Here is a 23,743-nt window from a genome sequence, read left to right as displayed (position 1 = left end):
AACAAAAACCACACTGCACGGGAAATACTTGAAAGAATCAACAACTGGGATCTCATCTTACAGAAAAGTTTATGCACATCCGAAGAAATCACCAGCAGAGTAAAAAGAAAACCCACAAATTGGGAAAAAAATGTAACTGACTGTCCCTGTGACAAAGGACTTCTCTCTAGAATATATAAAGAATTAAAAAACATAAGAACCCCCAAATTCAAAGATTCAATTCAAAAATGGGCATCTGAGTTGAGCACACACTTCTTAGGTAAAGAAATATAAATGGAATAAATAAATACACAACAAAATGTTCAACATCTTTAGTCATTGGAGAAATTCAAATTTAAAAAACACTGAGATTCCATCTCGCCCCAGTGAGAACAGCTAGCATTAAGAAATCAACCAATAGGGGTTGGGGATTTAGCTCAGCGGCAAAAGCGCCTGCCTGGCAAGCGCAAGGTCGTGAGTTCGGTTCCCGGTACCGGAGAAAAACCAAAAAAAAAAAAAAAGAAATCAACCAATAACCAATGCTGGCAAAGCTGTGGAGAAAAGGAACCCTTCTCCACTGCTGGTGGGAGTATAGGCTGGTAAAACCACTGTGACAATCAGTTCAGAGATTCCTCAGCAAACTAGGTCTAGAGGTCCCATTCAACCCAGCTATTCCTCTTCTGGGTATTTTCCCAGAAGATCTAAAAACATCATATCACAGCGATATATGTGCACCTATGTTCATAGCAGCACAATTTGAAATTGCTAAATTGTGGAAGCAACACAATTGCCCATCCACTGAGGAGTGGATAAATAGTTGTGCTATTTTTATATAATGGAATATTACTCAGTTATAAAGAAAGATAAACTCGAGGCTTTTATAGGCAAATGGACACAACTAGAGACCATACTCATAAGTGAAATAAATCAGACTGCATGTGTAAACACCATATAGTGTACAAACCTGAAAAAGTGAATAAAAATTAAGAGGTAAGATAGATAATTGGAAATGAAAGGAAACTGCCCAAAAGTAGAGAACAAGTAGGATCAGGGAAAAGAGAAAAGAAAGAAGGGGAAAATTATGTATATATGTATACACAGGATAGTTAACAGAGTTGTACTACTGACTTCTATTGCTTTTTTGAAAGAAACAGTTAATGATTAATTGTTTGATCAATCTTACAGGTTTACGTTTGTTTACCTGAGTAACCAGTTTGAAGATATCAGTATGTAATACATCAACCAATTTTAATTTCCTACCATCTTGTCTGAAATTCAGTATTGCTTGTACTGTTTTTGTGTTATTTTGTAAATATATGTGTGTTTGTTATTATGTTTTGAACTGTTATCTTTAAAATAAAAAAGATAAAAAAGTGGAGCCTTTGTTTAATCATTCAAAATTTTGTTCAATTAAAATAGGAAGACATTAGATTATTTATTAATAAATCAGGTAAATCAGAAGGAGTCTGTGTGCTCTTAATTTCCACCTGATATATTTGAGTAAACCTCCCTCAAAACCAATAAAGGTTAATATGAAAGATAAAAGGCTTATGCCAAATGCTACTATGTTCTATCATTTCTCGTATCACTACTCACTGATATTCTTTTAGTCTTTGTTCTCTGCTTGTTTACATGGTTATAAAATAAAGCTTAAACATCAATAACTTGCTAATGTCCTTGCCCTCTTTTTCAGCCTGTCAAAAGATGACGGTTCTTCAAAAAATGAAAGCCAGCATTCCTATGTCCCCCTTACATCAGTCAAGATGAAGCTTTTGTTCCTTAGCTTGGCAGGATCTATGCCTCTTCTCGGCCTGAAACAGTTACACAAAAACATATTGTTGCACTTTCTACATTCATTAAAAAATGAGAGGTCAAAGTATCAGGGTGGAGGATGAGATAAGATAGAAAACTTTTTAAAAATAGATAAACAAACAAAGAACTTGGGATTTTAAATTTATGCTTAAAAAACTAGAGCTTTCAGACAAAATTTTACTCAAACCTTTTCCCCTTCAAAAAATCACTCAAAGAATTTACAAACGCAATAAGGCTGTAAATTGTGATATGGAGCTGTCCTCCTCACATGTAAATTGAGCTTTCTCCAACCTCAAAAACACAACAGTATTATTGAGCAGCTTATATTAACTTCACACACATGTAGATGGCTTGCATTCCGATGTAAACTGCCAGATGGGCAACCCAAGAGAAAAAACGAATACATGTCTTAGATCACCCATCTTGAAGACATCTCCAAGAACCCATAGATACCATATACCCAACTCTAGTTCATAATCTCTCCCTCTATCTCTCTATCTCTCTGTCTGTCTCTCTCTCTCTGTCTCTGTCTCTCTGTTTCTGTCTCTGTCTCTCTCTCTTTGTGCCCCCATCTCTCCATGCCCCCACATTATTTCTTTGAGCGTGTTATTTTTCAGCCTAACAATCCTTTCCCATGCCTCTAACTGATGCATACTAAAACATCTTTTTCTATCATGACAGTTGGCAAACCTCCAAACATTTTATATTTAGGGTGGGTTAAATTCCTGAGCTGTGAGAACCTCCTCAGACTCAGTGCCATGACAGGTACTTTCCTGTGGCTATAATTTAAGGTCTACAAGGACAAGGAATTTATTTTGTTTGTTTGTTTTTGCTTTTTTACCAGTACTTTTCCTGAATATATCCCAAATGCTTTAAGCAAAGTCTAGAAATAGTCATTTCTTGGTAAAATTTTACTGAATTAATAAATAGATCCATGCACCCTGTAGTTTGGATACAGTTTGAATGTCCCTCAAATGTTCATGGGTTAAAATTTAATCCCTATTGTGAGGTATTAAAGAGGGCAAAAGTTTATCTAATCATGTTGTTCAGAGGCATTTGAATTTACGATTAAAGTAAGGAGAATGGAGTTCTTGTAATTGAATCCTGGTGATTTTGTAAGAAGGAGAGATATCAAAAGCCACACAAACACACACACACACACACACACCTCTCACTTCTTCGCCATGTAATACCCAGTGTTAGCATTCTCCAGAAAGAAAATGATCCTTAGATATCCCTCCTCAATTGTATACCAACTGAACTGTGAGTCACCATATTACTTAAAATTTAAGCACTCTATGATATTGTGTTATTAGCAGTAGAAAACAGACTTTAATGCAATAAAATATATTACACAGATTTTAGCATAATAAAATATATTAAAGTTGAAAACTTTGAGTGATAGCCACAGTCACGGTACTCTCATTAAATGGACAAGTTTCTCTAAGTTTCTGTGATCATAAAAGAATTGTACGAAATGAGCTCTTTCCTTTACCTTACATCGTATCGCAACATTAATAGGATTCTTAAAAGTCATATCTTTACCTGGAAGTATTTTGGCCAACAACAGTCATTTCATGGTAGAAGTAGCACCTACTCAAGAAATGATATATATTTATTATATATTATTTGTTTGATAAATGAATGGATTATACTGATAGTTAAAAATAGAAGTATTCATTAGAGTCTAATGTGGTACATCTAAATGTGCACTTCCAAATTTGTTTTACATTCATTTGTTGACTTTTACATTCAGTGCTAGTGACCTATACATTAGCTCTTAGTTTAGATCATTTATCTTCAGTCAAGGAGGACAGCTTCATTGGATTTCTTCATATATGTGAGAACTACTTATCAATATAACTTTTGATATGTTTTTCTTGGTCAACAATTTTGTCTCAAACCATATTTTTTCTGTGTTCCCATGTAAAGGCTTTGCCTTATTATTATTATTATCATTATTATTATTATTATTATTGTCTTTTTGAGACAGGGTCTCGCTATGTAGTTCAACCTGGCCATGAACTCACTTTGTAGCCCAGGTTGATCTCAAACTTGCAACAATCCTCCTGTCTCAGCCTCCTGAGTCCTGGGATTACAAGTGTGCACCACCATGTCCGGCTTTGCCTTACTTCTTTTTTGCACTACCATTACACTTTATGTGCCATCATATATAGTTGCATTATTTTACCCCACAGTCTTGTCTAGTATTCTTCTGTTCAATTTCTTCTTACTGAAAGGCAGAATTATGAGGAAAGATGCCTCATGAGCATAGCTCTCACTTCACAGAGAAAAAGCACAGTATTTTCAATGTTTCAATTTGCATTTTGTCAAAGAAATTAGTCTCAGAACACAAGATAGCTATCCTGCTAGTTTCTCATAGTTCACTGAAAAGAAAGGTTTGTGCTAATGTTGTTTGAACAATATCTCATATCTATGTCTTCTACACTGAGTAACTTTCTGAAGAAAACAATACACATCATATTATTGTTACTCTCCTATTATCTTGTCTTGAAATTTTGTTTTTTCTTTTTGAAATAAAAATATGAAAAAGAAAGAAAAGAAAAAAGGAGATGGTTAAAAATCAAAAGTATTACTGGAAAGAAAGAACCCAGAGATAGGGAAGACCTTAACACTTTGTTCACAGCCTTCTTCTCGTTGTCCTGTTTTCTACTTCTGTTATTTCCTTTTTGTTTAGCTGTGGGAAATCATTCTCTTTGAGTCTTTTGCTCTTTTCAGTTCTTAGCATATCGTTATTTCTCACAGAAAATTTCTTCATATAGTGTGCCATCTAACTATGCATCAGATAAATTATTATTACTAACTCTTTCTATAACTAGGAAAGGGCAAGTACAGGATCAGAACTATTGGAGAATATATCAATTCCCTAGAAAGAAAATTATGCTTAAATGTAACAGAATAAATAATTCTAAAATCAGAAATTATGTATAAACTGCCATCTAACACACTCAGCTACTATGCCTTTACAGTGCTTCTAAATATGAGTATTCTAGCCTACAGATAATGATCACAAATAAGAATGTAGCCCCTTTTATGAATAATCAAACAAGCCAGTTTATCTGAAGGTTGTGCGATTGTAAACACAGATGAAAACCCAAAAGCAGTCTTTTAACAGTACTTCTTAATGAAGGCCGAATCATTTCTTAGTGGGCCTTTGAGAAATATGTTAGCAATGTATTTTGGTTGCTGGAAGGATGGAAACTTCCCATCGCATTTAGTAGATGTAGGCCAGAATTATCAGATATCTAGTAATGTGAAGAACACACCAATACATCAAACAGCTGCTTTATACATTGTTATTTCTGACTATATTTCCTCAGCTATGCTAGTAAAAACCCTGTGTAAAATGAACTGAACCCAGAACCTACTGATTGGGGTGGGTATGGATTTAATATTCAGTGAATTTTCTACGAAAATCACTGCCTTGTTATTTGAGAGAAGGTTATAATTGTTTTTGTTTGCTTGACATAATTATAAAATCTCACCATTTCACAAAACGATATTTAAAACTCTAATAAAACACTTCCTTCTCACTTTACATTTATATTTTTAGTATTCATGATAGTTTTAGGGATTTGATGCCTCTGCTACATCTACTGCAGTCCTATTCAAGAATTCACATATTAAATTACAGATACTTTACATTACATTCCTTTTATTCCTTCTTTAGAGCATAGGTAGGGCATTATGTATTTTTAAAATTCTGTATACAGTTTTTTTATATACTATTTACTTTATTTTAGAATAGTAAAGTAAAAATTATTATTAAAAAGGGACATAAAATCATACAGAGTTGAGAAAACCCTCTTTTGTTTTGTCAATAGCACTTACCAGTTTATGTGAGAGATACTCAATTTCTTATTTCATCATGCTTTATCGTATTTATCTCACATAGGAATATAAACTTTATGAGGGTAAAATCGTTCCTCTATATATTCACTGATTTATAACCAAGTTTAGAATATTATAAACTGTTCATCAATTATATAAGCCATTTAAATACATCTAGTCATTAAATTCTTCAATAAAGACAGTGAATATTGCTAGATAATTAAAAATAAGTTAATAAAGTTACAACAATATATGTTGATTCTATATAGAAAGCATGAGTTTTAAAAAATCATGTAACTGAGGCTTACTGATTACCTAATATTGGGCAAAACCTCATTCTCTTGGAAATTCAGTTTTCTGACTTTGCTACCTAATAGAAAAAAATTTTGCATTGTAGTGTTACATATAACATACATAGCATACTATGTGATATAGAATGGGCTCACAGGTAAAGTTCTTGTAGCTCTAAATATATGGCAAGTGTCAATGAAAGCCACTTTGAATCAATAAGAACAAATTAAAATGAGAAAAAAGTCTAATAATGTTACCTTGTTGGTTCTGATATAGACTACTTCTTGAAGATCCTTCCAGTGAATTTGTTTGATTATTTTGATTGATTTTAACATAAAATAACAAAATTTAGGAAACATAAACAAAGCAGAATGTCACACCTGTGTACTTATAGGTTGAAAAGCAATAAAATCTAGGACAATCTTCAAATAGGAACACTCCCAATGTGTTATCTTTCCTGTCCAACCCAAATGAGAAGTAGCTGCATGGTAATCCAGTTTCAGGATACAGGGTGTTAAAATCAGCGTAAAGATTTATAAAAACATGTCTTTCTTGCTACTGCATGCCTATACTACCAGTTCTCTGGGAGGCTAAGGCAGCGCGATTGCAAGTTCAATTTCCACCTGATAACGTTCCAACTTACTGAGAGCCTGTCTCAAAAAATAAAAAAAGAAATGACAATGTAACTCAGTGTAATGGTCCTGTGTTCAATCCCCAGGATGGAACAAAAACACAAAAAATTATCTGGCTCCACGTTTCCTAGTCATATAACGTCAACCTCAGCCTATATACCTCGTAATAATTTTAGAATGTCGCCCACACTACTTTCTCGTCACATGCCACAGTCTACTAGTTTTACCAATCATGGTAGCAGCACTTGAATACATCCTTCTTTGTGGCTCTTTTTCTAAGAGTTCATGTTTAAGAGGTTCCTTTTCCTTCTGCTGAAACTATTTAAATAGATGATATTTATATTATTTTCAAAGAAAATATTTATTCTACTTGCATTATGTAGAGTGTTTAGACTGGAATATGAACATGAATGCTAACATATGTAGAACTAATTGAATCTAATGAATTTGGGCAATGGGACTGGCTAACATTCTGTAGAATTATTCAGGAAAATCACCTGAGATGAGGGAATAGTTCTTCTAAGGAAACATCAAAAGAACACCAGCTAAAAAGCATTTTTTATTTTACTTTACTCAATATATTTTAGTGTATTTTTGAGAATTTGAAGTATATAAGGTCAACAGTGTGTTAACTCCCAAATAAATGAATTATAGGATAAAAATCTGAAAAGAAAGTTGGAGGTATCACCTTTCCCCTTTCTTACTTTTTATCATTAATTTAATCGTAGGGTTCCAATTGCTACCTCTATCTGATGATGAGTTATGAATTTCTAGCAGAAACCTCAAACTATATCTAAAACTGAGCCTCTGTAATTCTTCCACAATCTGAAACTAGATATTTTTTCATTTTCCCAATCTATGGGTACCAGATACTTATGCTTTTGATGTCACAGTTTGGAAATGTTGAAACTATATATACGAATAAAACCAATTTTTAACGTTTCAAATCAAAACATTACTGTTATTATTTTCTTTCTTATATCAACATGTCTAAACTGTCAACAAACCTGTCAGTTATACTTTGAAATATATAGAGAATATAATCAGTTCTTATAATTTATCTAGTCATGAGCATGATTCAAACAATCACCATCAATTGCTTGGGTTATTATAAAAATTTTCTAAGTGGTCTTCTACTTGTGAACTTCATATGCTTATCATATATGCACAACATAATCAAAGTTAATCAATCCTGTTAAAAAAATAAACATGATTGTGTTACTTCTAAAAACTGTACATTGGATTTCCAGGTTAAATGATGCATAGTAAAACCAAGGTCATTATTAAGATTTAAATGTCTTGCATAATCTGGCTTTATTATCTGATTTATTTCTATTTTTTGTCAGTACTTGTTTGTCAAACAGAATAGTGATGTTTGTTTTGTGGACTTGATACATTCATATAGCATATCTTGATCATATTTATTCCCTTTGTCTGCCTCTCCCTTTCTTCCCCTCTTACTCTGATCTCCATCCCCTTATCCAAGAGTCTACTTTCTAGTTTCCTATCATTATTTATTTACTTATTTATTCATTCATTCATTTATATTTTACATTTCTCATATAAGAGAAAGAATGTGATATTTAATTTTCTAGGTCTGGCTTATTTCACATAGAATGATGATTTTTGTTTACTGTTCTTATCATCTTGTACATCTTCCTCTGCCATAAATACACTATTCATGCTTCCATCTCATTGTCATTGCATTATCTACTTAGAATTTTCTTGCCCTAAGTATGTAAATAACCAGATCCCCCTAGGTCTTGAGTCTTTGTATTGAGGGGAGGAAGATTGAAGGGATCAAAATAGAAAGCAGTGAGTGGTGGAGAATAGCTGAATGCATGTTTATTAGAAAGGATGCAGAAGGATTTCCCATTTGTCAGAGAGATGTTTTTATAAAGCAGAGAAACCATCAATGATTAAGTCTATTGGCTTTTGATACAGATTTAGGGACTAGTGTATGTGACAGAAAGCCAGGATGCTGCAGGTTGTATGTAAGCCTTTGATGTCTGGAAAACAAGCTGTTTTGGTTCGCATTTTATTTTTTCTAAGGTCTCCTACATTTAGTTAAGGATATGACCTTTATCACTTGCATTCCACTAAGTCCTGATGCTCAGTTTGTTCAATTATTTGAGACCTCTGTTATGTTAACTCACTTAGTCCCTGACTTTCAGGGTTTTTTTAGGTTAACTATTTAGGAACCTTGTCTTGTCTGTCTAAATTCTAACTGCTGCCTTTATTCTCACCTCTCCAGTAGTGACACTGACTATTGTTAGGGGCATGGACAATAAAGGGTCTCATGTCTCATGAAATACTTCCTGCTGAGAAAGGATGTTGTTGGGAAGCAACAGCTAGATCCTATCTAGAGGTCTTGACTAGAAGCTAAGAAGAGAACCTGTCAAGAGTGTCTGCATCACCATTTATAGCTTTGAATCTGTCAAACAAGAAGAAACAAATTACCTAAGAAGTTGAGAAGGAATGATCCAAATATCAACGCTATAAGAAGCGCTAATATGGATCTTTCTAGGAAGAGAAATCAAAATATCAAGCTTGAGATCCCTAAGCAGGATCTTTATAACTTAGACAATTGTTGGTGGATCTTTGAAGCACTGTTGGCTAGTTTTTATGTCATATTTCTTAGTATATTAGACTGATTGGTATAAAGGCAACATATTTTTAGAAATAAACATAGCTTCTTTTGACAGTTAAGAAATTAAGATAAGTTTAATTTTTTAAATCTGATGTGGCTTAAAGATAACAAATTTTATATAATCATGTAAATTTTTAGCTGTAAGAATACTGATGGTCCTGTGGTGTTTTTTTTGTTTGTTTGTTTGTTTTCTGGTTTTTTTCTGGTACCAGGAACCAAACTTACGACCTTGTGCTTGCCAGGCAGGCGCTTTTGCCGCTGAGCTAAATCCCCAGCCCCGGTCCTGTGTTTTTGAAGGATAATATTAGCAAAATAATTAAAAGATTTTTGTTGAAATTTTATAGCTATTATTGTGGCTTATTAGCCTTACTAAAACAAAAAAGTGCTAAGTTACAGGCGCAGATGGAGACTCCCAGCAGGGGTCAGTATATAGGACTTGGAACCCCATTATAAATTTAGTGTAAATTACTATTAATATTTTTATATATCTTGTTTATATTTTTTGCTGTGTCTTTCAGGCCAAGCTTAAATGACAACTGTATCAATTAGAACTAATATTGTGTTGTACATTAAGATCAGTTAAGGCTCTCCAGGAGTTACTTTTGGAACCATATGTGCAGCCTTTTAGCTGCTCTGTCAGTGTCATCTTCCAGGATGCGTCACATGTCTTGCTTGACATTATGGACTTTTTGTTCGAAACTTGGGAAATGGTTTTCTCTTCAGTGATCCTCATTTGTGCATGAATACTGACTGGTAATCACCTACTCTGTGAGGTCCAATACTCTCCTTGCTCAGAAGATCAGGTGACTTACCAGAGTTGTAGGATCCTGTAGAAAGGTTTTCTCATGCCTTGAGTCTTTGTTGATCCTGGAGGGCTAGAACCCAAAAATTGGCTCTTTCCTTAGCCCAGTCGTATATTTAGCTATGGTTTCAGAGCCATACATGTTGAACACCTAGATTAGTTGTACCAGTATTGAAGTGAGAACAATCATAATTGCCTTAAAAGTCAATTTTTATGGAATAGTACCAGATAATAGTTATAAAATTTTAATAGAGTTTGAAATTAAGAGCAAAACATAATATTTTAGCACGAAAGTTACACTGACCCTATCAGGGAAGTACCATGGCTTTGGTTCTCAAAAGTATATTTAAAGTTTTATTTTAGTATAGAATAACTTTTTACAGAGAAAAGCTGTAGATTTCTAGATGGGATATTTGTTTACTATCTCCCCTTATTTTAATACCAAGCTTAAGTGTTTGTCTTTTTATGATAGGGCTGAGTTGATATATTATGTACTGCAGAAGTTAAAACCATCATTGAAGGCAAAGTAAGTTTGTACATAGGGCGCTGAGGGCATTTACCCTGTTTTTCATAAAATACTTGTAGTTGGAATGTTGTATTATAATTCTTTTTTTCTATTTGCCAAGTTTCTCCATTTTTATGAAAACCCTGCTCATGACCTAAAGTCTGATAGCACAAGTTTTATACATGATTGGGCTACTGTTTATGTCTCTGGGTGTCAATTTTCAGGTATATGTTCTATTTATTTGGTATAGTGATAAATAGACACTTATGAGGTACCCCAAAAGCCTTTGTTCACAGGTTTAACAGTAAGGTAGCAAGATCACTATAAAGGTGTCTTTAAAGTTGGTAACATATTGTCATCTAGCTTACTAGCTAATTGATATAATATCAAAAGACTCCTTTTTATAAATTCAATGTTGGTTGTCCTTTGTCTACAACAGTTTAAAAGTTTTCTCTTGATTACAGATAATATATATATATATATATATATATATAGCTTACAGTGTTTAAATATTATGATTTAGTTCTCATTAGTCATCTAAAGCAATTGTAAAGACATTCAAATTGGCTATAATTAAAGTGTTAAGGTTTCTATGTCTAAATGAATAAGGTTTTTAACATATTGAAATGTCATTGGATAAATTTACAAAAGTAGACTTAAAAGAAAAAGGCTCTATATTTTCCTAAAATATCTTCTGTCCTCATCATTCGGCTTTTTGCTAAATAGTGGGCTTTAAGAGTTAAAGAGCATTTAAGTGTTAACTTATGAAATGTTTCCAGTAATCAGTTCATGAGTGGTTAAACAACCATTATCTTCGTTTAAAACATAATCTGTCTAAAACGAAGATAATACTTGGGTACATATGTATGTATACATCTAAATGTAAACTAAACTGCAAGCCTAAGCTTTAAAGTTCAGTTTTAGATTGAAAACCATTTAATATACACTATAATAGGTGCTGTCTTTTGTACAATATATATATTTAGACCTTAAACATAAAATGATCAAAATTTGACAACTCTTTAAATCTGCTCTTGATATTTAAACTTGATCTAAATTTATTGGTTTAGATTAGACGAGCATCTTGTTATTATATAAATGAGATATACTTCTATACTGGGTAATAAGTCTGTTTGTGGTCATTAACACTTTCAAAAATGTATCAGAGCTGTACAAACATCCTTAATTCTTGTCAATATAGTTATACATTGTAAATACTTTTAAAGGAATCTAAAATTTGCCTTAAGTGCAAAGCTAAATGTATGTAAACATTTCTATATAGCTTTGACACCAATTATTGTTAACTTCATGGTATATTAAATATTATATTTGTGTTTCCCAAGTTTCCAAGCTTTCAAAGGTGAAAAACTGAAAAACAAGATATCATACTGGTGACTTCCAGATTGAAGTTGTTTATGGTTGTACATGTTTTAGGCTCAAATATCTAGCATTCCCTTACTTGTGTTCCAGCTACTTGTGATAAAATATGCATGCCAATCCCATAAGAGACAGCCAATCAGATGATGCAGACACTTTTTTAGGCTTGTGCTTATGTGACTGTTTTGCAGTTTCTTAAATAATATTTAGAGGTATTTAAACACTGTGCAGTCCAGACAATATCAATCTAATGATTAGATATTTAGCATTAGTAAAACGTGGAGAACATCTATAAACAAGTATATTCTACTGAAGTATCACTCTGGCAACAAAAAATGGTTAAAAGCTTCTAAATTAGATAAAAATTTCTTTATGTCATTTAACATCTTGTAATTAGATAAAAATAGCCGACTAAAAAGCTATTGTATACTAAGATGAACATGTAAAAGTTTTTCAGAGATAATATCATCAAAACTGTCATGCAAAATGCTCTGTGGCCATTTATTTGAAGTATTCATTGTAAAATGTCATAATTGTAATACTTTAACATTCTACAGATTCCACTCCTAAGACAACCATGATTGGTAAAGAAATAACAGTTTATTGGTCATACTATACATTCAAAATTATTTGATATTTAGATAAGATCATAAAATTAAAACTACTCTTTCTACTATAACACTGATACAACTGATCTTCTTTTCTGGGTGTTCAACCACTGAGCTTTGGAGACCAAAACTAGAAAGATAACCGGGGTAAGAACACAGCCAATATTTTGTCCTTGTCCTTCCAAGGTTAACAGGGACCCAGAACATGAGGAGACCTTTGCTGCATGATACTAGAGCTTTGGTGATTCATTCAACCTCCAGAGCAGGGAAACTTTTGTATCCCAGAAGACAGGAATAAATCAATGCAGTTTAAAGTATGGAGGGTCAACAATGAGACAAATATGTCCCATTTATCCACAGGAAGCCACATGGCCAAGCAAGACCTATCCTAGTAACTGACACTGACGGATGCGGTAACAGGTTTATAAATGGCTCCAAAAGTAACCCCCGCAGTCATGACTGAACTTGATAGTTAGCAATAGGTTAATTTTGATTAAAACAGGTCTTACTTCAACTTGATTTTAAACACCTAGCAGGCAAGTATAACCAAAATATATGTAAAGCTTGTGCTGTAGTGATTAAATCTAGATATGGAAAGGAGGTTTCAGTCACCAATCCCTGTTGATAGTGTTTTTCTAATCCAGTAAAAGACAACTATTACGATTCAATGAAGCTAGAAAGCTACAGTGGACTCTGTGAATGCACAGCAAAATCTTTAAATTCCTTAGCTAATATTGTTCTTCAAAACCATCAAGCTCTCCGTCTTCTTACACCTAAATCTGTATGGACTTCTGACAAAGAAATATCAGACTTAGAGATAACCTCCATCCATAGAAATGTTGAGGAGCCAACTTGGTTACAATTATTATTCCAATACCTTATAACAGTGTCTCAACATGGCTTTTTTCCCCAAACAGCCATTTCATTCTAGAGTTCACATTTTGATTGTACATGGTTTCATTTCTTGGAAATGTGTTTGTTTTCACCAAGAGTCTGTCAGAATCCAAATGGTCATTCAGATGGATCCCACAGCAAATTTGCCAGAGTCCTTTGATGGGGATCAACTAGACTGACCTTGTAAAGGGAGTTCATAATTGTGAAACCCCAACATACTTCTATCCAAGGCAAACGAGATGAGCTCTCTGTTGAAGGCACTGATTGCTATTTCCCCCACACTGATCCTTCTCATCTCAGAAAAGCTGGAATTAAACTATGCCCATTCTCTCCTATCCAGAGTTAGGGTTAGCTATTCCGAGAAGGGACTACTAAAGGCAGCTAAGTTATATAGAGCTTGAGAGAGGTGGTGCAAAAGACAAAAACACACCAGAAATGAGGCTGGAGCAAATCTGTTGAAGGCTAGGCCTCAAGATAAAAATATAGGGACCAGGAATACATGCCTCCCTGAGGGATAAATTATAACTTGAGATTTTACTGGGATTGATATCACCTGGTCCAGTAAAGACTAGATAGATATGTCACGCAGGTAGATAACCAAAGCAGCCAGTCCCATCCCTTCCCAAAATGCCTTTCTTCTTCCATGTACCCTTGCTACATGACTCACATCCCTATCGGATCAATATTAGATAAGCAGGTATTCTTTTAATTCTATAAGTTTCTCTTTTATTCTAAAGAGAATAAAAACAATAACAAAATAACAACAACAAAGACAGAAACAAAATAACACAAAACAATAAAAACCATACAGGATGTAAAAACAAAATGATAGGAATTAACAATGGTTGTTATATTACATATTGTTAACTTCAACAAAGATGCTCAGATCACCAGATTTAAGAATGCAAGATTGATCAAATAATGAAAGAGAATAAAAAGTCATAAAAATTTAGAAATGATACAAAGCTTCGCTAAACAAGATGGTAGGAATTCAACAATTGTTGTTATACTGCATATTGTTGTCTTCAAATTATTTGTTCAGATTACCAGATATAAGCTTGCAAAATTGGTCAAGAAAAAAAATTCAACATTATCTGTTTCTTTCAATCAACCAATAGACATCAGCAGTACAATTATCTCAGCTATCCTTGTATATATTCCCTTCCTTCTTTCTCCCTTCCCTCATCTGAGTTGATCCTTCCCTTTGAGCGATTTTTTCCCCTCCCACAATATCTATTGTACTTTTTGGGTTTTACTTCCTCTTTCAGGTTCTTACAATATGGGAGACAATACAATGTTTACACATGTGGGTCTGATTTACGAGTATGGCCTCTAGTTGCATCCATTTAACTATAAAAGCCTCAAGTTTATCTTTTTATAGCTGAGTCACACTCCATTGTATAAAAATACCACATCTTTTCTATCCACTCCTCAGTTGATGGGCATTTGGGTTGTTTCCAAGATTTAGCTAAGACAAATTGCACTGCTATAAACATGGGTGCACATATATCACTATAAGTTGATTCCAATTTGATCCACATTGTACCCACACTGCAACTTTGCTGTATAAATTACTCCTGACAAATGGTAACCCACTTCCAAGACCCTTCCTGTTTCTCAGGAACTATCTTTCAATAAACATTTCGTATGCTGAAGTCCTTCATCTTTTAGTATTTATTCTTCGGTTTCAGGGGACATGAACTCAACACATCTGATATCTAGCAGGTTGAGAGTTATATTTCTCCTACATTAAAGAGATGGTGTAAGTGGGAAGGAGAGAAAGCAAAGGGAATGAAAAATGGAAGAGAGATGTGTCACGTACATATATCAACTTCCTATAAGGAGTCTAAACATTATGTACTACACAATGTACTAATAAACTAAACATGAGAACATTACAGGTATCCAGCTATCAGTCACTTAAAGGTGGCATATAAACTAAAATATATTTCCACTCTTGAGAGTATTGTTGTGTATTTCTGCACTACAAAGTCAAGTCATAAATTCTCTTGCACTTTTAGAAAAATTTCAGGAAAATAGAAAAGGAATTAGCTAACAAACACTTTTGTGATCTGTTCTGTGGCCAACACTGTGGGAGGTTGCAAAATAAAGCACTATAAAATGCAATTCTCTGCTTAACACATTTACTTTCTGAAAATGTAGACTAAGAGAAAAGGACAAATAAACACCTTAAACACATGAGTGCATCAAAGTGGTCATTTCACCCTTTCAAGTTCTATATTTAGCAAAACAAATACAGAAATAAAAACTGGAATGCTGAATTACTTGACACTTTATTTGTTATGAAACATGTCCCTGCTGTTTTTCTTTTCAAGGAAATTGAATCGAAAGTATGCTACAGCTAAATTTTGCTAATAAATTGATCATATTTAAAGTAAAACTTATGTTCATGAAGTGACTCCATTAAGAGAAGAAAGAGAAACCCCAGTGTGTAAAGGTACATTTGAAATCTATGACCATCAAGTGCATAAAAATAATGCTTAAAAATTGATACAAAAAGACCTATAATCAAGCAAAAGATGTAATAAAGAATAGACTCTTTAATATAAGTATAAAATAAGCCTAAGAAACAAAACACTATTTAAATATTCAAGAGGTTGCTGAAGCAGAAAGGATTTGGAGGGCCCTATGCAAAGAAGCTGAGTTCAAGACGTTGAAAAAAAAAAAAAAAATATATATATATATATATATATATATATCAAAGATTTTCTCTTTGTTTGTTTTTTGAGTTTATTCCAGTACCAGGAATTGAACTCATGACCCTGCGCTTGCCAGGCAGACTCTGTGCTGCTGAGCTTAAATCCCCAGCCCCTACATTTTCTATAAATTAAAAAAAAAACTTAGAGTCCAAGACATATAAAAAAGAAAGAATAACTTATTTTCTGATACTAAAAATGTGAAACTGAATAATTACATACAAAAATAGTTGTAAATACTTTTCTTAGGAATTAAGATTGCTGCAAAATCAATATGGTAGCTGCATGTGGTGGTGCACACCTGTAATCGCAGCACTCGAGAGGCTGAGGCAAAAGGGTCGCTGTGAATCTGAGGCCAGCTTGGGTTACAAAGTGAATTCAAGGCCAACAGGAACTGCATAATGAAACTTTGTCTCAAAAAAATAAAAATAATTAAAAATAAAACATAAAATGTAAAAAATAAAAAACAATATGGTAGAGTAGGTGGCTTATGTACCAAAAATATATTTCTCTCAGTTCTGGAGGCTGAAAAGCCCAAGATCAAGGCACTAGGTAATTAAATTTCTGTCAAAGGCTCTCTGCCTGGTTTGTACATGGATGCCTCTTTGATGCATCATCAGATGTTGGAAAAAATGAGGTTATATGTATATCATGTCTCTTCTTATAAATGCACAAATCCCATTCCTCAGAGCTAAGCACTCATAATGTAATTACTTCCCACATGTTGCTTCTCCAAGTACAGTCACAATGGGGATCAAAAATTTAACATAAGAATTTCAGGGTAGGGGCTGGGGATTTAGCTCAGCGGCAAAGCGCCTGCCTGGCAAGCGCAAGGTCGTGAGTTCGGTTCCCGGTACTGGAGAAAAACCAAAAAAAAAAAAAGAGAAGAATTTCAGGGTAAAAGAGTAGGTCATAAACATTTAATCCACAGAAGTATAGCTAGGAAATTCAAGGATCAAATTTCTTGAGAGACATTGAAAGATGATTTTAAAATAATGTATGAAAGATGGAAAAAGAGAAAAAATTACTAATATTCCTTTCCTATAAAAGAAAAGAATGTAGATATTATTTTATTCTTCATGATGATACCTGAGGTTTTGAAAATTTACCTTAATCTATATTTCTCAGATACTCTATGCTCAATTACAGTAGAATATGGACTTTTTCATGTGAGTAAAGTGCAGTGAGAATTACAAGCCAACGATCAGCATAGAAAAGGAAACAAACATCCAAAACTATATTTAACTACAGTATAAAAATTAAGAAGCAAAAGAAAATGAAAATACAATATGTAGTGTCATTGTAAATAGTTGACAGTTTCCTGTCAAAATGTAGATATAAATAATGATTTTAAAATACATTATATGTTTTATTTATGTGTTTGTTTTGTTTTTTTTCTTCTTTTCTTTTTAAAATGGGAAACAAAATTTATATGTATGTACAAGGATATCTGGGATAAATGTACTGCTGATGTCTGTGGTTTATTGAAAAGAACAATTGATGTTTAAAATTTTCTTTTTTCTTAACCAATTTTGCATGCTTGTGTCTGGTAATCAGAATGACAGATTTGAAGACAACAATATGCAGTATAAGAACCATAGTTGAATTCCTACCATCTTGTGTGGTGAAGCTCTGTATTGTTTCCCATTTTTTTATTATTTGTTATTGTCTTTGATTGTTTGATCAATATTTCATTCTTATTTCTGGTGGACTAAGCAATTTCATTGGAGATAATAGTATGTAATATAGCAACTATTGTTAATTCCTATCATTTTGGTTTTTTTCTTTTCTTTTTTTTTTTTTTTGGTTTTTCTCCGGTACCGGGAACTGAACTCACAACCTTGTGCTTGCCAGGCAGGCGCTTTTGCTGCTGAGCTAAATCCCCAGCCCCTCCTATCATTTTGTTTTGAGGAAATGTATCACTTTTGTTGTTTTTGTGTTGATTGTGTTTGTCTTCATTGTTGTTGTTTTGTTAGTTTTTTCCACTTTAAAATAAAAAAGTAGGTTCCAAAAATACACTATATCAGAACAACCTAAAAAGTGACCCTACTACTCAGAATGTCAAAAATTTATGACTCCTAAATCAAAAACAGAAAAACACAAAATATGTAGAAATTCATAATATTAGTGGTGTAGAAAGTAAAATTTACTGTAAGAAACATTAAATAAGAAAAAGGTTCATTTTGTAGGAACCCTTCTCCACTGCTGGTGGGAATGCAGACTGGTGAAACCACTGTGGAAATCAGTTTGGAGAGTCCTCAGAAAACTAGGTCTAGAGGTCCCATTCAACCCAGCTATCCCCCTGCTGGGTATTTTCCCAGAAGATCTAAAAACATCATATCACAGTGATGTATGTGCACCTATGTTCATAGCAGCACAATTTGTAATTGCTAAAATGTGGAAGCAACCCAAATGTCCATCCACTGAGGATTGGATCAGAAAATTGTGGTACTTTTATATAATGGAATATTACTCAGCTGTAAAGAAAGATAAACTCGAGGCTTTTATAGGCAAATGGTCACAACTAGAGACCATACTCATAAGCGAAATAAATTAAACATACATGTGCAAGCACCGCATTGTTTCTCTAGTGTAAAGCCTGAAAGAGTTCATTTAAATTAGGAGATATGACAGACATTGGGAATTGATAGGAAAGCACTCATATGTAAATGATAACTGGAATATGGGAAAAGAGAAGGGAAAGTAGAAAGTTTACATATATGTATATGCAGGATAGTTAACACAGTTGTTCTACTGTCCTGTATTTCCTTGCTGAAAGAAACTGTCAGTGAAGCATTGGTTGATTAGCTTTGTATGTCTATATGTGTTTTCATGAGAAACTACATTGAAGATATCAATATGTAATACAATAAGCATTGTTAATTCCCTACTACTCTGTTTGTAACTCTGTAATGTCTGTACTGATACTTTGCTATTTTGTAAAACGTTGTCGATCTGTTAAAAAAAAAAAGGAAAGAAAAACTGTCATTTTGTATTAGTGAGGGATAAAATATGTATGTTGTAACTGACTTTGTTTCTTTTTTGGTACCGGGAATCCAACTCAGGACCTTGTGCTTGCCAGGCAGGCACTGTGCTGCTGAGTTATATCCCTGGCCCCTTAAAATATGCATTTTGAAACTTAAAAAAAACAAAAGATGAAATGGCAAAATATAAGAATAGAGAATGATTTAAACATAGTTCATGTTGAATATATTACATTAAGAATTAAACATATAAATGTTTTGAGAATGTCATTAGTCCATTGCATGTGTGAAATTCTGCTTAAAATAGAATAAGCTTTCTTTGTAAGGATACATGGCCTTTCTATATGTTGATAATAAATTCCCCAAATTAGAAATCATATAGTCTCCATCTAACTACAGCAACAATCTAAAAATAGAGTCTATGTCAAGTGCACTGGGGTATGCCTGTAACCCATTTACATGGGTGTCTGAGGCAGGAGGATTATGAGTTCAAGCTCAACCAGCACAATTTAGGGAGATACTGTCTCAATAAAAATGAGGCTAAGGATGAAACTCAGTGCTCCGTGGTTTAATCTCCAGTACTGTGAAGAAACTGATACCAGTTTTCTAATATAAAAGATCCATTCAGGAAAGTGGATAATTATTAATCAAAGAATAGATCAAAATTTCAAATGCCAACTCAATGAATAATGTCTTTTAAAATCATTTTTCTTCTCTTTCTCATCTCTTTCCAACCATTTTTTCTTTCATTTTCCTTCCATTCTTTTCTCTTAACAATTCAGTCTTTTTTTTTGTTTGTTTTTTTTTGTTTTTTCTCCGGTACCGGGAACCGAACTCACGACCTTGCGCTTGCCAGGCAGGCGCTTTTGCCGCTGAGCTAAATCCCCAGCCCCCAACAATTCAGTCTTAAAATTAGCATGAAGGCCATAGCAAGATTAGCATAGACGTTAGTGATACTGTGCCATAGATTGAGTGGAGGAGAGCACCTCTGTTGAAGAATTGTTTGGCATTGTCAGAGTCCAAGCTGGAAGAAGGGTGTCTTGTTTACTTTGCTCTCATTGCTGAGACAAAACACAATACACCTGAGGTTCAAAAAGGAAATGTTTATTTAGCTCACAGTTTGTGGAGTTTTCAGTCCGTAACTTACTGGCTCCAAAATAGGGTAGAGTGGCAGAGGGGCAACAGTTCATGGCAGAGGAAGACAGCAGAAGCAATAAAAGCAAAAAGGAAAGAGCAAAGCTCTTTCCCTCCCTTATATTGTGTGCAGGTTACCTGCCCTAGGGCAGGTGTAGCACTCACACCACCAATCCCAGCACTAGACAATGAGCCAATCATAACCTATAGATTCAGGTGCCTCCAAAAAGCCTGCCCCCTCCATGACCACGTGGGGCTTTGGGGCAACACCCACACACAAACCATAACGAAGGGTCCACTCATAAGGGAGAAGAGGAAATCTGTGGGAAGCCAGAGACCAAGAAGTGTGGCAAAGCTAAGGGAAAATGTTCATGGGGAAGAAAAATGATAGAAGAAGAAAGAGCTAGAAAGAGAGGAGTGGCAATGTATGTGTCACATAGAAGCTTGAGCAAGGTAAGGAGAGACAGAGACAGAGACAAGAAATCTGCAATGTAGGTTATCTGAACTTATGTAGGGTGAATAAAATACATATGCCGGGGAAATGTTGTGTTCTGATTTAGAACATCACAATCCTTACAGAATGACAATGGTTGAAAATGAAGGAGGAACAGCATAACTTGAAAAGACAGAATTACAGTGTTTAAAAGTGATCTGGTTCAGAAAGCTGGTGTAGAAAAGAAATTGCTTATCTCTAGTATTTTGAGGACAAGGGAAACCAGTTTTCTCACCAGTTTTCTCATTTGTAAGCATTTGAAATGCTTACAAATAAGGACAGTGAAAGCATTTAAATAAGCGTTATGACATTCAGTTAAAATTGGAGGAACTAGCTTGAATTTATAGTTTTTCAGATAAGTAATTATAAATTATACATATATATGGGGTGGGTGGGTGTGAATTCTTGCATATGTGTATTATATACACTTATATTCCACAACTGAGCACCATAAGAAACTGAAATCAGTAACACTTAATAGCAATAAGTATATCTAACTCTTGTAGCTTCTTTCGTTCATCAGATTTTATTAAAATAATTCAGGGTTTCTTGTGAAATAGCTGAATCTATGGTTCTTATAGATAAAATATAAAATAAGCATGAAAGATCTTACACTAGAAAGTGAGAAAGTGCTCAAAGGATGACTTCATGATAAATGGACACAGATATCAGATTGAGCGGATTTCATTGGGCAAATTAGACACAATTTGAACATCAAGTGATTAAATGAATAATAGTACTAGTGGAATAAAATAGGCTTAACGTAGAGGTGGTTAAAAGGCCTTGGTTTTGGTAATAAAAGATTCCCTTGGGACAAATTTGAGGCACCCTTGAACTGGAAATGCTTAGACAGAGATACATTAATGTGAGGTTTTCTTTATTTCATTCTCATTTTTCCCTCCAATTGAATAGGTAGCAGACATGCTCCGTTATGTTAAATGTTCCCTTATTGTGTCTGTTGATTCTCTATTTTCAAAAAGACTTAACTCCTCTCTAATTTGAACTTTTGGCTTCATCTTGGTGTCTGCTTTCCAGGAGACTCAGTGAAAATTTTTGGTTTCCAACACAGCAGACTGTTATGTAGGACTCTGGGATTACCTACTCACTAGTTGGGTGACAGGTAGTGCCACATCCCAAGTATTATGGAGGATGACAAATCCATTAGAAATGATCTTGACCAATTATTTACAAAATTTGTCAATGGTAGCTTCAGAGACTATCCTGGTAAAAGGGAAATCCCAAGTCAAACCAATAATTCAAAAATTTGAATAAATGGGTTTAACCATGTTTGCAAAGACAATGAAGTTGGTTGATTCTTAATCAGTTGTGTGGCCATCATATAGAAGGATAATGAGAAATTGAAGGTAGCTAAGAGTTAAAAACAATTTAGTGAAATAACCAGAAGGTGCCTGATAGACAAGGCAAGGGATAACATTCCAAATGTGAAACAAAAATAAGTTATAAGGAAAAATTCCAAAATATGGGCTTGTGGTTCTAGGAAATTCACATTCTAACAAGAACCTAAGGTGATGAGACAAACTCACCCTTATAGTAGCTCTGAGACCTTGAAAATTAATGCATATTGGATGAATTTTAAATGCTAAATTTACATGACAGATGGTGGAGGAAAGAATTAAAAGGAATGAGAGCATGGAATCGTGAGATCATATAAAGATGGAAGACCCACTAGTTTATTATGCTGCATGAACGTTGCAGAGAACACAGTATTCACTAGTATGGCCAGAAATAGACCAACGAAAGAGGAAGGAGTTTCATTAAAATTGGTGATGGCTCTTCTGTGTAAGCCTAATGGTAGAGGAGACAGAGTACAAACTTTGTTTATAAATAGTCATGGAGATAATGGGGTCTTAATGAATAAAGTTTAGAATAACAAAAATGATACACTCATACAATAGAAAAGCACTCAGGAATTAAATGAAATGAGGTATTGACACAAAAACATGAATGAATCTGTCATTATGCTGAGGAAAAGAGGACAGACAAATGAAACTCTCCATGTTTCTACTTATATAAATATATTAGGTTTCTCTAGACTAATATATAGAACCAATTGGGTACATAGTCAAGAAGTACAGAAATAGATACATGAGAGTGTAGGAAATATGATTATATATATATATATATATATGATGCGTATATAAACACCTACCTTATAATAGAGGATAATCATTTTAAAGTTTACTGATTTAAATATTAATCTTACTCCCCCCAAAAACTCTACTTATGCAGCAACATCTAGACTTCTTTGAACAAATATAGTGGTAGTGTGATATGGCCTAATTGACAAGTTTAACTGCAACAATAAATTTCTCAAAAATGAAAATTAATGAAGAGTTTCAGAAAGTAGCAAGTTTGTCTTGCTTGACAGGAAGATATGGAGGGGAAGGAGTAATTCTGAAGCAGAATGAGGGAATTTGGGGAGTAATGGGTTTGCTCAGAATGTTGATTTCAGTGGAGCTTTACTGGTTGCGTATTTGACAAAATGTTTGCCCTAAACAAATATTTGTTGAATGAGAAAATAAATCAGTTATCAAGAAGTTGGGGGAAAAGGTAACATTAATTTTAAAAATGTGGAAGGAATTACTTTAGTAAATATAGAAATTTTTCAATTAGGAATAAATATGTAGAGATATTAAAAAGAAGTACAGAATTCTGGGTAGATGGTAGATAAGCACCACGAGTTCCTTTCACCATTCAGACAGACAGTTATATTTGAAGATTCGATATTTAACATTCTCAATTTTTTGAACTTTATATTAATTTCTCACATCAAAAAGTCTTAGGACCACCAAATTGGGAAATACAATATGATTACTGAGCATCCCTGAAATCCTATTTGATCTATATAGTCTCTGGATTATATGTTTTCCTCCAACCATGTTCAGTAGCAAAGCCATTGGAATGGAAAATATAGTACATTTGTGTTTACTTGGTCATGGTTATTCAAAGCAAAAATGGACAAAAGTGTTCAAACAATATTGAAAGGAAAGCT

This window comes from Chinchilla lanigera, unplaced genomic scaffold (genome assembly GCF_000276665.1).
Source record: "Chinchilla lanigera isolate Chin_1 unplaced genomic scaffold, ChiLan1.0 scaffold00072, whole genome shotgun sequence".
Classification (NCBI taxonomy): Eukaryota; Metazoa; Chordata; class Mammalia; order Rodentia; family Chinchillidae; genus Chinchilla; species Chinchilla lanigera.
The sequence above is the reverse complement of the archived record's forward strand: the minus strand, read 5'-3'. Positions refer to the sequence as shown.